This window comes from Suncus etruscus, chromosome X (assembly GCF_024139225.1).
Source record: "Suncus etruscus isolate mSunEtr1 chromosome X, mSunEtr1.pri.cur, whole genome shotgun sequence".
NCBI lineage: Eukaryota > Metazoa > Chordata > Mammalia > Eulipotyphla > Soricidae > Suncus > Suncus etruscus.
The window spans coordinates 13,342,009-13,356,565 of NC_064868.1; the positions used below are offsets into that span (position 1 = coordinate 13,342,009).

At 39.4% G+C, this 14,557-nt stretch overlaps 1 non-coding gene across 1 annotated transcript; it reads left to right on the top strand.

The window, feature by feature from the left end:
• Window positions 1-13,963: 13,963 nt before the first annotated feature.
• On the top strand, window positions 13,964-14,127 carry LOC125999620 (U1 spliceosomal RNA). The gene has a single exon (XR_007492133.1). It is a non-coding gene; the product is annotated as a U1 spliceosomal RNA (small nuclear RNA).
• The last annotated feature ends 430 nt before the right edge of the window (window positions 14,128-14,557 follow it).

A 14,557-nucleotide genomic window follows, 5' to 3' on the forward strand; every position in this document is an offset into this window, starting at 1 on the left:
TCATTCTGAGGGTTTCTCAAAAACTCAAATCTGGTAGTAAACAAACAGTCCACAGTAAAGAGAAGTGAGAGAAAAGAGGAAGCTGAGAGCAAGTCAGCAGTAGTTATAATGGCAGCTTCTTATCAGGTTGAGGCAAGGCAGCCTGGGAAGCTCTTTTGTTTTGCTTTGGGAGCCTTTTGGCAGCTGGTTCAGGTTGGGGTAACGTTCTGGTTCCTGAGGAGTTAAGAACTCAGGGCAAAAGGGTTAAATAGGGAATAATAACAGACAGGAGGTGAGAGAGTAAAAGGATAGAAAAATATTTCTAAAGTAATAAGCGGGGGTGAGGAGAGGATGGGTTATATATAACAGGGGGAAGGATTATATACAACATAGAGAGACATTATGTATATTACAGACAGATATTAGAGAGACATTGAGGTGATCAACATATACACTCACTCACACACTTAAACAGATAATGAAGACCTATCCATAGGTTGCAGTTACAAAGCTGACTCAGTTGGAAAGGGTCAGAATGTTTAAAAAATATAAATCCAGCAAGTCAGATAGAAAGGTTTTCCATTATCTAGGCAAATCATCATTGGTGAGGGAAAACTTTACTGAAGAAAGGCTTCCTGGGTTAGATTATATAGAGAGCATTCTTAAAATTTTCAAGTATAGAAAACTAAGCAATATGGTAATGAGTACTTCAAGAGGAGTCTACACCATAAATTATTGTCTAACAGGTCTTGAGATCTAGGTTCCTTTCCTGAAAGCTAACTGAAATAATGAGCATAATGATATAATGGTAAACTATCTTGATCGAAAATAAATTGCAATAACGTACTCAATGAATGAGTACTGTAGCATAAGTTTATGGCATGTAGTTTCATAGTCCATTGTTATCTGTGGACATAAATATTATATCATGTCAGCAAGCATAATCAAATGGAAAAATGAATATATTAGAATTTTTGTCATGATATTATCTTCATGAACACTGTCTTTTGAGTCTAATATATTAATATCACTACAATGTGAAACTAGGGCAACCAATCTATATCTCCAAATACCACTGTGGACAAGAAGATCAAGAAGTTATTATAGACATATTAAAATTAAGATATTAAAACTTCTTACACTGAGCACTGTAGTGGGAGTCTGTGGCTTCCAAATGCATTCTGCACCTGTGTCTGTGGATAAAAATATTAGAACATTATTGTAGGCATCTATAAATAGCAGTTGATTGGACACCTGCTCAATCTAAATAGCTGTATCCATTGCTGAAGGTCTCTTTGAAATATAGAAGAGAACATACACTTTTGTGTTTGTCCTCACTCACTTCCTTCTTGAAAATACACTTTTAAGCACTATTTTTCAGATGGGGAAACAGAAAAGGAAGGTGAGCATTTTTAGTGTGTGACTGGCTAAGGTAAAGCTGAAAGATTGGAACTCCTAAAATTCTCACTTTTGCAAATGCTTAGTTGTGAGAGAAAGCACGGTGGATAACACCCTTGCCTTGCATATGTCCAGTTCTCGGTCAATCCCTGAGCCCCACTGGTAGTTAGATCTGAGCATAAAGCTAGGAGTTAGCCCTGAGCACCACCAGGCATGGTACAAATATACCATCTTCCAAATAGGCACCTGATTGGAAAGGGGGATTTTGTGGCATGTCCCAAGTGAGGTGGCCTCACCTGAACAGTCTCAGTCAGAGGCTGTGTCTTGGAGAAACAGTAATCAGGCCATCTATCAAATGAGTTTCATAAAATGGACCCTAATATGCCAATGTTCTCTGAATAACACCGAGAGAAGCCACATCTGAAAAGAAATCACCACCTCACACGTGCCTGGGTGGTACCCAAGAGACTGGTTACACATCAAAGCTGTGGTTCCTTAGCACATGCAATACAGTCCACAACTGCTGGGAACTTAAGCTCCACATTTCACAGAAGAGGCAGCAAGCTGGTGTGATCCAAGAATACCCCAGCCCTTCCCAAACCTCTCCCAAGAACTGAGACTCATTAATCAGAATATCCGTGGAGGCTTTCTCCTCTGAAGTTTCTGTATTTGAATGACCAAATGTCCTGAGATAGATGCAAAATTATTGTAATTCTTACTGATCTGGATTTGACCTTCATTTGGCCAACAGGGTTACACAGTCAGTTTTTCCAAAGATGCAGGTCAAGGGTAAGAGAAGGGAACTATGGTTCTACAGTTGGAAGCCAGCTCCCATCCCCTGCACAGCGTTAGCCATGTGCTTCTCTGCAGGCCTCAGCAAAGCCCAGCTAGATTGAACAGAGACACTGGCAAGACACCAGAACTTCCTACATTTCTCTGGGGACTCAAGGAAATAATTTTCACAAGATTTCTGTCAGCCCTCCAGCGGAGGCATGAATGTTAGAACCTGGAAAGGCCAAACTCTAAGGTTTCACATGCAGAACTTGTGTTTGAGAAGTTAGGGTTCTAGAAGCCAATTGGCCATTATAGTAACAGAGCAAAAGACCACAAGTGGTACAGAAATCCTGTGGTGAAAGAGCCTTCCTAGCTTCCTAGCAGTAAGTAGGTAGCATATTTCAAATTCTAGACATTCAGATAGTCTTGGTGAAACTGCTTTACTTCAGAACCCAAATTCATTTATTGGGGGCAGGGGGGCATTTTCTGTTTGAATGTACAACCTATTCTCAATAAGAGGAACTCTTTAGGGTCCTTTTGAGGTCTTCCTGGTTGTGACTCTTTGTCTTTCTCAATGGCTTCTATTCAAGTTCTTTGCTTTCAATGTAGGTGTCCTCATCTGGAAACATAAATGGGATCATTGTCCAGTGTCATTTAAAATAATCAGCATTTTATCATTGTATATAAAATTGAAACTGAAGTCCATGAATTCTGAATTTTATGAGAAACATGTGAATTTAAACTTGTACATCACACTTATTTAAATTAGAAAGTCTTAAAACAATTTAAGTTTAAGGTAAGTAGATTCTCTTGTAATCCAAAGTTATCTCAATAAATGGTTTCTCTAGTAAACCAATGTTACCCATATAAAGTTAATTCAAACATAAACTATCTAAAAACTCTTACACTTTTATGTAATTAAATTCCTAGCATTTGTGAAAAAGAATGAGGAATTTCTTCATATATTGACATATTTAGTCAGTAAAATACCATATGATCTCACTTCTATGTGGAATATAAAAGAAGAAAATTCTGATATACAGGGAATAGAAAAAAAAGCCGGGGATGTCTAGAAAATCCCCAGTGGAAAGAAACTTTTAGATCTAGTCAATAGAATTTGGCTCTGAGCGTGCAGGGAAAGAAACTTGGGGATAACAATAACTGGATGTTGGTCCCCAGTGCAAAGTCAGTATTATTGTCAACTATGAACTTTTGACAAAAAAAATCGACAATAGAATCAAGAGACCCAAAACTGCAAGAAGCTAAACACAAAATGGACCTGTTACACTGGCAGTCCTGGGGTGGAGGTATGAGATGCCTGCAGGGATCTAGAGTGGAGGGAGGTCAACAGTGGTGGTGGGAATGTCTCTAATTCACTGTCACTAAATGCCTGAAATACAACTGAAAATGACTTGTAATTCACAATGGTCTCATTTTAAAAAATAAATGGCAAAAGCAATAAAAATTAATTATATGTCAAGAAATAACTTTCACCTGCAATTAATGGCAAAAAAAAAAAAACCCAAACCCAACAACATACAAAGAGCATATTGGTGATGGGGGCTGGGTAAAATGGTAAAAGGAGACCGATTTTTTTTAAATATCAAAGAAGTATACAATGATGATTATAACAATAACACTGTAATGTCTATGTGAAAGTTTATGAGGATAGATATTAAAAGTTCTTTAGGTTTTGAAAGTTTTTTTGTTTTTGTTTTTTTTTTTGTTTTATTTAATTTTTATTGTGATCATAATGGGTTACATATCTTTCACAGTAGTATTATAGGTACATATTAACATTGAATCAGGGGAATACCCATCACCAAATTTGTCCTCCCTCCATCCCAGTTCCCTTTCTGCAACACATATACCCCACCATCACCCCCTGGGCTACTAGAGTAGGTGGTCCCCTCCTTGTCTAGCTTACTATTAGTGGTCATATATCTGTTGGTTCTGGTACCCTCCCTTGTTTCTCCCTCTATTTATGAGGCAGAGCTAGATAAATCGAGTTATGTGGTTTTGTTTGAAGGAAAGAAAAGCAATATAATGGGGTACAAAATAAGAAAAAAAAACTAAAAAACAAAACAAAACAAAATAAAAGAAGTCAAATACGTTGAAAATGGGCGGAGACATTTTAGAAGCTTTCAAACTCAGTTTGAGAGAGGACATAAAAAGGTAATTGAAACACCACAACAATACAGAAAGAAATATCAAATTAAATATCCAGTGAGCACTACAGCAATAAAGACAAGCACCACATAATAGTCTCGGTTCTGAAATCAAATCATGCCGGTGTGCAAAAAGAAAGAGAAAGATAAGATAAAATAAAATAAAATTGGAGATATCAACTTCAATATCTACACCAAAATAAAGACGTCAAAAAATCTATCAATCAATAAATAAATGTGTGGAAAGATGATTATTTTGTGTTTTTTTTCTTTTCCCCCCTGCATAGGCACATTAAGTATTGGGATATTATAGAGGGAATTCCCTTGGCCTAGGAGTTACAGGGTTCTCCACTCCTGAAGTATACTGTCATGGGATTAACTGTAGACTCCTTGTATGATCATTTACTCTCCCCTTGGTGCATTTGTGGTATATGGAAGACTTCTGCTTCATCTTGGATCGTAAAATCAGACCTCTTTATCTAGAGATCTTGGTGACTGTGCAGCTCAAAGAATGGAACTTATGGTGGAGTCCTTCTTTGTGGTTCTAGCAGTTCTGTTTCTTCAGTGTCGTTTTAATCCATCTTCTGTAATTGGTGGTCTTGGTCATTATGTTGCTCCTAGGATGGAGCCTGGGATAAAGTCTTTTGTTCATAGGTTTTGAAAGTTCTTTTTTTTTTTTGTGGTTTTTGGGTCACACCCGGCAGTGCTCAGAAGTTATTCCTGGCTCCATGCTCAGAAATTGCTCCTGGCAGGCACGGGGGACCATATGGGACGCCGGGATTCGAACTGATGACCTTCTGCATGAAAGGCAAATGCCTTACCTCCATGCTATCTCTCCGGCCCCAGGTTTTGAAAGTTCTTAATGTTAGGCAAAAACATATCACTTTGGGAGTTGGATGTGCTAATCTGCTACCCCCTACGGAACTTTTATTAGAAAAAACCCAATAGTGAAGAGGAGAAAGGCAAATAGTTGTCACACAAGCTCCTTTTTTACTGTAAAAAATGAGAGTGCCAATAAAAAAATTTTAAGACTGTGCAGTGAACTGGATTAGGCACATGGAATTTGGAATTTGCAGATCCCAAGGAAGTTCCTGGTGATGTATGTAGGAAGTGTACCATCTTCCAAATAGGGCAGGATAGGGGAACTCGGGATAGTTTTAGGATCTTGAACAGTCACGAAAAAAGGTGTTTTTTTTTAAATAATTTTTATTGTGACCGATGTGAATCACAAGTCCTTCACAGTTATATTTAAGGTACATAGTGACAGTGAATTAGGGCCATTCCCACCACCAGTGTTGTCCTCTCTCCACCCCTGTTTCCAGAAGACATCCCATAGCTCCTCCTTTTCCCCCCTGGGCTGCTAGTGTAACAGGTCTCCTTTGTATATAGCTTGTTGTAGATTGGGTATCTTGATTCTGTTGTTGTTGGCTTTGGGCTTGATATTTAGGTCTGATCATTTTTTATTTCCACCCAATGTTCATGAAACTGTTTTCCCCTGGTATCATTCACTTTTTCCATCAATTTTATGAGGCAGAACAAGATGATTTAATTTCTGTGGTTCTGTGGGGGAGGGGGAGAAATCTGGGAGTAGTCTGTCTAGAAGCTATAAATATCAATTTAACAGAAAGGGGATAAACGAATAAAAAATACCAAAACAAGCAATGACAAAAAACTCAAAAGCAACAAAACAGGAACAAAACAATAACAAGAAAGAAAGAGAAATAAAGAAAAGGAAGGAGGGCTGGTGTGGCAAGGTTTTGTAGTTTTTTGTTTTTGTTTTTGTTCATGCAAAGGCACAGTAAGTATTGGAGAAATTATAAAGGGAATTCCCTTGGCCTAAGAGATACAGGGTTTCTTCACTCTTGAAGCATACTGTCATGGGAACAACTGCAGGCTTCAGACATGCTCATTATCAATCTTTATGGTGCCAGGAAACATTTTGCTCAGTTGTGGTTGATAAAAAATCTGTCCTCTGTCATTAGAGATCTTGGTATTTGCACAGGTCATAGGATGAAGTCTAGGATAGAGTATTTTACTGTGCCAAAAGAAGATGATAAATGACCTTTTCATTGCTCATTTGTCTTTGACAACTGATTTCATCCCAGGAACTTGGAAGGCTAGATTCCTAAGCTTCTGGCTGAGGGATTGCTTGGTCCTGATGGATTAAATGAAACTTATTTTTTGAAACAAAATTTAGGAATTAATATAATTTTCTCCATTACTGCTTGCAGGTTATTTGCTTTAGGTACCACAAATATGCTGAGCTTGCAGGGTTGCAAACATTTATGAATCCCAGGGTAATTTGAAAGAATGCTTTCTAATCTTTCAACACACAAACAACTTCTTGGAGAGACTGGGAGGGCAATTTGAATGTCTTCCTATGATGAATTGTTAACTTAGAACTAGTGAATTCTAGTCTAGGAAATGCTGATTCTATTACCAAACATTGAAGTTTGCTCCATCTTGACAACCTTTTTTTGAGCTATGGAATTATTTCACTCCGTCTCTCTCCATATTCACAAGATGATGGCTCCTGAATAAAGAATATATGTTCACCAGGAACTTTCCAGAATATTAGGAGACATATCCAAAGAACATGTGACTTGTAAAAGGTACAAATTTCCTGTTTGACACTTCATTTGGCACCAAACTCAATCCATTAAAACATCAGGGAAATGTTTTTGTTTCTGTCCTGTGTTAATCACTAGTTTGAAAGGACAAACATGTTAAAACAATATATTGACTATTCTGAAAATTGGATCTCGTATATTTTTGTATATATGAATTCCTAGAGATTTTCGGTTATTTACTTAGATGTAGAAACTGGTGAACTTCCTTATTTGTGGTGATAAGTAGAATTAAGTAAAAAGTAAAATCATCAGAAGTAAGTAGCGTGTTGGGACCTAACTTCTGAAGAAGGAGGGAAGCCATTTTGTAAAAGACACATGGCAGGCTTCTTCTTTAGGTTCTGAGCAGGGAGAAACACCATTTTGTAAGGACCACATGTTGTGAGCCTATTTCCATACACCCCGCCTCAGTCTACCTGGCTGTACTAGGTAGCCTATCAGGGAAGGACAAGGGAGTAGTAGGAAGATACCCCTAGACAAGAGCCAATTATTTTAATGATCATCAGAAAGCTGGAATCTTCCTACATCCCTATTCTATATAATCCCCTGCACAACCTTGAGCGGGGTTCTTCTTTCACCCCTCGTGGGAGAGAACGCTGACCGGTCAGTTAGGAGCTGTTGGCAGGCGGAATAAAGTTTAAACTTTATTCCAATTTGTGTGGTCTCGTCCTTCGATTTCTGGACCCTAACAGTTATATCAAACAAGTTCTTAGATCGAAATGTTTTGAGGCTCAAACATCTTGATTGTAACATGACTCTTGGCGCAAGCTCCTGTTCTACCGTAGAGAAAGAGCGACATCTGCTGGCTAATTCTAAAAATCCTTATTTTGGAAGGGGCCAGCAGGATTGATTTCCTTAGAATTTGAGAAATTGTCCCTTTTGCTGTTTTTATTCACAAGCTTGTACAGGAGTCTTTAATAGCTAGTTAGGAGGCTTAGGCAAGAACCAAGATAAAAGCAAGACCAATGATATTTACAGGATTTTAGATAAGTAGAAAAGGAGGGGACTGTTTTTGACCCATTCAGAATGCAGAATTTCACGTTTTGAGTGCAGGGGGCCCATTACACTAAAAAGTCCATATCCCTGAATTTGTTCCCTGGTTCTGGGTGCTGGGAGAATGAGTCCAGGAATCATCTTCTTTATTAGAGACAGTGTTCAGGGAAGCTTGGAGCTACCATGACACTTGTGTTGCCGCGTTTCACTCACGCTCAAGAGAAGTGAAGGGGAAAGTGGCTGTAATGAAAGGGAGGGGATTGGACTGGAGCCATAGTACAGCAGGTAAGGCTCTTGCAAACAGCCGACTTAGAGTCAATCCCTACAATATCATCTAGTTCTCTAAGCCACGCCAAGAGTGATCCCTGAGCCCAAAGCCAGGGGGAAGACCCCTCCTAAGGAGGACCGGACAGGAGAACTACCATAGATTATCTATGGCACATTGTCATCCATGTCCTTGACAAAGGACTGGAGTGCCGACACAGAGGAGGACCACACAGCCCCTAAAGAACAGGTCAAATAGAGAATACATTCCCAGTGTCGTTTCCATTCTTCAGCACCTTCAGCTCCTCAGAATTTTCTCTGAGAGCTTTCCTTTCCAAATATCCTTGGAATATTTTATATTGGGCCACAGCAGGATTACTGTAGGTGGGTCTCCCTGACAGAGCTGGAGATAAATGAATGAGAACTAGTTGTGTGCAAAAGGCAAGCATCTTTCTGTGCTCTCTCTCTCCAGCCTTAGCACATCTTGGTGTGGCTTAAATAATCACACCAGCTAACATTGATCAGTTTTTTTTTGAGTAGAGATCAGACCACATTACAACATAGGTAGAACATACCAATTCACTGAATTTTGCTAACAATCCTATTCTGCAAATAAGAAAGTGGAAGTCTGAGGTCTTTAATAATTCACCCAAAGTCAAAATAGTGATCAGTGAAGGAGTCAAGAGGATGATGCAAATTGTCTGATTTTCAAGAGACAAAACTCTAAGCCTATAAGCATATTGCACATTGCCTGTTAGCTTGACTCTCAGAAACTGTGTGTGTTGTATACGTTGTGAGGGTGCATAGAGGAAAGTGTTTGAAAGCTATGCAAGAATTTATTTCAGAGCTTCTTTCCTAATGGAACATTGTCATTTATTCACCCCAATAATCTAGATAAGAGGGAGGTAACATTTTTGTGTGTGTAAAGAGGCTAAATTAACCAAGATCAGTCTTTGGAAGGGCCAACAATGGCCCAGTGGCAGGATAAAGGGGTGCTGACTGAGACGCTAAGCATCTCCTGACCTATGTCAGTCTGCAACCGTCATCTTCTGAACTGCAGATGACTTGCTTTAAAAGGTATTATGGTGGATATGAACCAGCTGTTTAAAAAGCTTTTCCCCTGGAAGATAAAAGCCTCCTGTTTCTTCTACCAAAAGTGGATTTTTCTTCTTAAATAGGAAAGTCTTAAATTTTTATTTTACTTAAGCACCATGGTTACAAAATTGTTCATAAAACAGTTGTGTTTTTCCACAGTTGAAAAATTTGTCATGATTGAGTTCAGGCATACAATTCTAACACTCTTCACCAGTGCAATTTCCCCATCATTCCCATTTTCTCTCTCATGCTCCCTCCTGTCTGTGTCTGGAGCAGACATTTTTCTCTCTCAGAAGATCTTTGTGTTTTTTTTTTTAATAAACTATTTATTTTATACCATGATTATAAGCATGATTATAGTTGGGTTTCAGTCATAAACAGAACACCCCTCTTCACCAGTGCTACTTTCCCACCACCAAAGCCCCTCTCTTTCCTCCCCCACCCTTGCCTGTATTTGAGACAGGCATTCTACTTCTCTCACTCATTACCATTGTCTTGCTAGTTGTTAGTGTAGTTATTTCCCTAACTACACTCACCACTCACCACTATTTGTGGTGAGCTTCATATTGTGAGCAGGTCCTTCCAGCCCTGTTCTCTATTGTCTCTGGCCATTATTACATTGCAGCCCTATTTACAATAGCCAGACTCTGGAAACAACCAAGATGCTTCAAGATGCCCTTCAGCAGATGAATGGCTAAAGAAACTGTAGAACATATACATAATAGAATACTATGAAACTATCAGGAAAAATGAAGTCATGAAAATTTTCTATACAAGGATGTACATGGAATCTATTATGCTGAATGAAATAAGTCAGAGAGCGAGAGATAGACATGAAATAGTCTCACTTATCTATAGGTCTTTGTTTTTAAAGAAAAATCTTGTATTGCCTCTCTTTTCCTCCTTTCTTATTCCCTCCTTCTTCCCACCTACCCCTCTCATCTTCTCCTCTCTCCCTGCCTCCCCTGTCCTCCTTTCTTCTCATCATCGTTGCAATATCTGTGTCTGGCAATGTAGTTGTGGTATATAGTGGATCAAACTAGTCATCACACTTAGTGTCTCATGGTGTTTCAGGAGTTGAAACTGGTGGATTCCCACGTGCCAGCCAAGCAATCTGCCACTGAACCATTCCCCTGAGTTTAAAGAAGAGCTACATTGGGGTACAAATTAGTGCAAGGAAGAAAGCTCTACAGTAATGCAGCAATTATGTAACAGAGATTTTTCAAAATGCGTTTTAGGGAAAAACACTCTGTAAGCCCTTTAGGGCAGGTCTTCTAGGTACTTTTCCAAACCACAAAGCCTTGTTGCTGAAGAAATGTAGCACTAGTTCTAGCAGCCAGAAACAATTCAGATTGATCATATCATTGATTTTTTTAATATAATTTTTATTTTCATATCATTGATTTTTAATACCTATACTGGTCTGTGTACATTCAGGAAATCATCAACTGCGGCCAAAATTTTTCTGATCCCACATTTAGTTTAAGAAGCTAGTCTTGGGGTGGAACAATAATATAGCTTGTAGTATGCTTGCCTTGCATGTGGCCAACACAAGTTCGATCCCTGACATCCCCTATGGTCCCATGAGTCTAGTAGGAGTGGTCCCTGAGCATCACTAGGTGTGACCCCAAGACAAAACAAAAAGCTAGGCTTCAGGTATCCTGTGTCTCTGAAGATAATCATAGATGTTTTGTGAAATCCACATAGAAAGGTCCAGAAATGACAATTCTATAAGTCTATGTTTCAGGAAATTTAGCTTTAGACACTATTTCTTTTGCCTTCTAAATAGTCAGATCAGATTGCATATAATCTTACAACTGTCAGCACTTCAGAAGATGTCGCATTCAACCCTTCAATTATATAGATGAAGAATCCGAGGATTACATTTCCTGAAGGAATCCTAGGCCTTTGGGAAAGTGAGTAGCAACAATAAAGATTAGTAACACTGGCCTTAACTGGGTGTTCTGGTTAGATTTTCAGTGTGTTTTCAAAGCAGATTTTAAAGTATTTACTCCCTTCTTATATAATAAACTTTAAAAAATTATTTTATTTCAAGAACATGTATCACATAGTTGACAAACAATGTACTTGTTGCCAGATAAGTAAAAGGCAAATTACTAAAAATAGAATAAAAAAAGAAAAGGAAGAAAGAAAAGAAGTACAGTGCCAAGCAAATCTGTGAAAATCATTGTACCTATGGGATGACAGTATTAAACAAATTCAAAGCACTCTTACTGGTACTGTGACAGTATTAGTAGAGGGACATGTATTTGGCTGCCAGTTCTCTCAGAAGTAGGAGAAAGGGGGAGGGTGCCCACACTTACTTTAAAAAAGTCCTGGTGATATCAGCCCAAATTCTGACATATCTGATGTTTGGTCAGATTGATGTCTCTATAGAGAATTGTAGAGAAGTAGTGAAGCAGGGCCACAGGCAAGGCAGTGATTATGGGTAATTGAAGCAGCAGCCATATCTTCAGCAGAGTGGTAGCTTGGCCCAGCCTCTCTTCCCAAGATTGCCAGATTTCAGCTGTGTGGCTGGTGTACCTGTATTTTTTCATGGTGTGGTTTATATATCTTTTGAGAACAGAGTGAGTCGATGAAGCTGAACAAAGTGAGTCTATAGAGCAGGATGGATGCAGACATGGTGACTGTGTTTATGCCCCTTATTATTTTTAAAGGCCTTTTCCAGTGCTCTGCAAAATATTCTGCTTTGATTACTTGCAGTTTAATGAGAAACAGAATAGAGGGGTGGGTCCCATCAAATCACTTCTGAAAGAAATGAAACGAAAATCCTCCTTCTGACTATTTCCATTTGCTTACCTTCTTCCTTTCCCTTGCTTTTTAAACCAAGAACCATCTACTGAAGTGCATTGGGATCAAGTGCTTTCTGCTTCCTTTTGTGTGCAGATAGCCTGCCTGCCAGCTATCATTTCTGACCCTATAGTGACTACTATATGCTTTAAAGATCCTTATGATGTCTTGGAGAAGCATCATGAATGAAGACAATGATCTCAGACCTCTTCTGGGAGTTCTCTAGGCTATTTGAGCCATATTAATTCCCATTGCTGTGATTGTTCAAAAATAAAAAGCTAGAATAAAGTCAGTGGTTTCTAGCAAGGTATGGTTTGGCCCCAAATGCCAGTAGGTGAGATTTTTGGCCTGAGAGCAAGAAACCATAGAAATGGGTCTCAGGTTTAAATTTATAACCTGGGTGATCTCAGACAAGTGACCCAATTCCCCTCATCCTTCTTTGAAAATGGTAATAGTTGCACTTGCCTTCATTACTCCATTATTCAGTGGTTATGAAAAGTGATTAAATAATGGAAAATTAATAGGCAAGAGCAAGTTCCAACTTTGGTAATTACCATATCTAGGCCAGTAAATCAGAGTCACTCAAGGAACTTCATTTTATGGCTGCAGACTGTATCATCATATAATCATTAGTGAAAATAATATCCTCCCTTCCTTTCCATTGGTTATAGTTGTTGCAATGACTAGCAGTTGCATAACTTTAGATGTGTTGCCTGTCCACACCCAGTGGTGCAGCAGAGATCACATATTGTCACATCACTGGGAGTCCCGACAACAGTCACCAGGACTATCTTTGGTGCAAGTGGGTGGCACTCATGACCTTATGTTTACAAGGCAGGTGATTTTTCAGTTACAGAGCCATCCCCTGGATCTTATATATCTTTGTTTCATTTTTTTTTTTGGTTTTGGGGCAAACTTGACAGTGCTCAAGTTACTTCTGGCTCTGTGCCTGGGAATTACTCCTGACGATGCTTGGGGACCATATGGGATGCTGGGGTTTGGACCAGGGTCTACTGCATGCAAGAAGATCATCTCACCCACTGTACTGTTGCTCAGGCCCCACGTTTATTCTTTGCTTAAATTTTACCATCATATATATATATAAAATCAATCCACCCTCTATTTTAGCTGTGGGCATTGAAAGTCAAAGAAGGGAATCATTCGCTGAGTATTTCTGAACCAAAACCAGATGGAACAGAATGTAAGCATCAGTCTTATTATTTCAAATCCGGGGTCCAAGTGTCTGCCCCCAGCTTTTGCCAACCTTTATTGCTCTGGAAATCTGAGACCACATGTGTCCGTGGTACATTGAGTCAGATTTGAATCTTTTACTCATAAGGAGAAACTTGTGCTGATATCAAAAAGCAGCCTGGCAGAAGGGGGTGGGTGGCAATATACCAGAATGGGGGGGGGTGTGTTGCTAAGGGCTGTGAGAACCTGGGGTCCCAGCCAAGCTGGTTCTATCTATAAAGAACAAGCCAAAGGCAGAACTTAAATCAAATCTGAATTCCCTTTTCTTCTGCGCTGTTTTTTGCCTTTGTTTATCCATGAAAACTACCCCCCTTTTGATGTTAAGCTTCTTAGGAATTGCAGGGAAAAGTGAATAAGAGCTAGAAGCTTATGTAAAATTCTTGAAAATTAAGTTCCATTCTTTTTTTTTTTTTTTGGTTTTTGGGCCACACCCGGCATTGCTCAGGGGTTACTCCTGGCTGTCTGCTCAGAAATAGCCCCTGGCAGGCACTGGGGACCATATGGGACACCGGGATTCGAAACAACCACCTTTGGTCCTGTATCGGCTGCTTGCAAGGCAAACGCTGCTGTGCTATCTCTCCGGGCCCTAAGTTCCATTCTTATATACTTACCTGGCAGGGGAGATACTGTGATCACGAAGGTGGTTTCCCCAGGGCGAGGCTTATCCATTGCACTACGGATGTGCTGACCCCTGCGATTTCCCCAAATGTGGGAAACTCGACTGCATGATTTGTGGTAGTGGGGGACTGCATTCGCGCTCTCCCCTTGAAAAAAAGTTCCATTCTTATTTCCTGAGAGCACATAACTGTTTGAAAAACATGTGCATGACATTTTGCAGTTTGTGATGTGATAATAAAAACGATCCGTTTTTGATCAAAGCTATCACTCTCTTAATATCACCAATTTTTACTTTGAAATACCATATTAACAAGTACAGAATCACATTTGGCTACAAACTAAACACATCCTTCAGTGAAACACCTCGGGTTTTATAAATCTGAACATGTCTTTTTGTTTGTTTATTTGGGAGCCATACCCACGATGTTCAGGGGTGACTCCTGGCTCTTTACTCAGGAATTACTCCTAATGGTGCTCCAGCAGTGGATAAGAGTTCCTTTCTCTCCACATCACCACCAACACTGCTTGTTCTGATTCTTTGTGATGTGCGCCAGTCTCTGTGGCATGAGCTGGTACCTC